A 2,135-nucleotide genomic window follows, 5' to 3' on the forward strand; every position below is an offset into this window, starting at 1 on the left:
TTTACAATTTTTCCTACAACTGAAATGCTGCTTATGAGAATGTACTTGCTAAAATAAATTCAATTATACCGTCTCTTGTATAGCATCCAAATCTTTGTTTAAAAGGTTTTTTTTTTTACTCATAATTGTAATTTGAGATCTGGGTGCCCATATAAATTAAGAAAATAATTTATATAGCCTCCAGATCTCAAATTACAAGTCTATACTATTAACATAGGATTATAAGCAAAAAGACATGTCAGCAAACACTAACAGAGGACAAACTATAATCATTCAGGATTCCATCATTATAGATAGGCTCATCCTAGACCATAGCCAAGGATAAAAAGAAGGCCAGCAGGGTCAGGAGGGTCCAAATCTTGTAAAATATATGTTATAAAGAGCAGACCAACAGTTATGTCACACATGAATTAAAGGATATTGAAGAGAATAATTCCCCATAATTAATAATTAATCATCACTGTGGTTAAAATACAAACTGATCTCCTAAGTGGATACATTTGTAAACAAGTGCTTTCCAGTTTACTTTACGGCTTACCATTTTTCCTTAAAAATAATTATTGACATTTGAAAATATTGAGTAAATTAAAAGATACTTTCAATCACATATATTGAAGTGTCGTGGCCTCTTGACAAGTTTGTATTGATGTATTTTCCATGCATTTAAATGACCTGCTATCAATGTTACGTCTTAATATGTTGAAATTATAATAAATTTCATATAACGACTCATTTACTAGATTTTCAAAAGGCATTCATGCAATTTACTAGTCTGAAAAATTATAGAGGTCTATAAATGGTACTATTGAGAGATTACCATAGTACCATAGGCATATTAAATTCTACAATTATTTCCATAAACTGATTTCACGTAGGAACAATGAGATTCTACATTTTAAATCAAATCCAAATTTAAGGCATGGGAACTATTAGTGCCATGTTCCTACCTATATGTTTTTCAAGTTCTTTTTTGATTGTACTGTTCCAAAACTTCCCCTGTAGTGTATATCTATAGCTTTTGTTGGTTTGTATTGGAGATTCTGCAATCAATTTTTGTATAAACACATGTAGAGATACACACATGTATACGTATGTACGTACACAGTTAATGTCTATAACAGCCAGAGCAGACGATACGTGCAAAACAAGCCTATCCAATAATTCAGTCAGAATCATATCTTTGAATAAGCAATAATGGTAATCAGCTAAGCTTGATTCCTACCAGATATTTAAAGATATTACTGATTTATCTTGCTTACTGTGTGGGATGTTTACACATGCATTCTTTTATATCATGAGAGATAGCACATATATGCTGCTGACACTTTACTTTTGAAAGTGTATCAGACTTATTTAATATGCAAATTCAGCTGCCTAGATAGGATATATAAGTAGAAGATTGCTTTACTTTAAAGCTACATTTTGTGATTCAAGTTTAACATGTCCAGTGATTGATTTCCATTAAGTCTTTTCTTCAGATTAAATTGGCAAAAATTATTATATAGATGGATGCTTGACCTTTTGCCGTGATACACTTGGTAGAGGTTGTTTACATATAGAGTAAAATCCTGATCAGTCTGACACTTAATAGTGACTTCCTGCTGCTTGGAAATGTGTATTGTAATAGCAATTCTATATTTCCCTCACTCTCCCCTCCCTCAAGGCTTCAGCTTCCTGTTTTACAAGTGAATAGCAAATTAAGAAAAGCAAATGGACACTACAGTGATTTGACAATTTATATGTTATTTATCCTGCATCCTGCAGGTCTCTAATTAGTTGCTTCGGTTGGAAACAATGTGTCTGCTATAACTAAAGTGGTTCTTAATGTATAACTTATAACACAGCTGAATACAACTAAGGAAACCTGACCTTTTCCCCTCTCACCTTCAATGCAGTCCCAGAAGTTGCAGAAACTTTTTTCTTACACTGGTTGAATTCCAAAATTAAAAATTGGTCTCATCTTGTTAGCTAGGATTGGTTGAATGCTTCAAACACACACAACACAGTTTATGATGTAGTCACTTAGAGTCAATTGGTAAGGAGCTAACAATTCTCAATTGTATCAAATTGGCAAAAGATTCTAAGGAATATTATAGGATGTAAAATTTATTGTAGGCCCAAGAGATCAATGTGGT

This window comes from Protobothrops mucrosquamatus, unplaced genomic scaffold (genome assembly GCF_001527695.2).
Source record: "Protobothrops mucrosquamatus isolate PMUCROS unplaced genomic scaffold, P.Mucros_1.0 scaffold516, whole genome shotgun sequence".
Lineage (NCBI taxonomy): Eukaryota > Metazoa > Chordata > Lepidosauria > Squamata > Viperidae > Protobothrops > Protobothrops mucrosquamatus.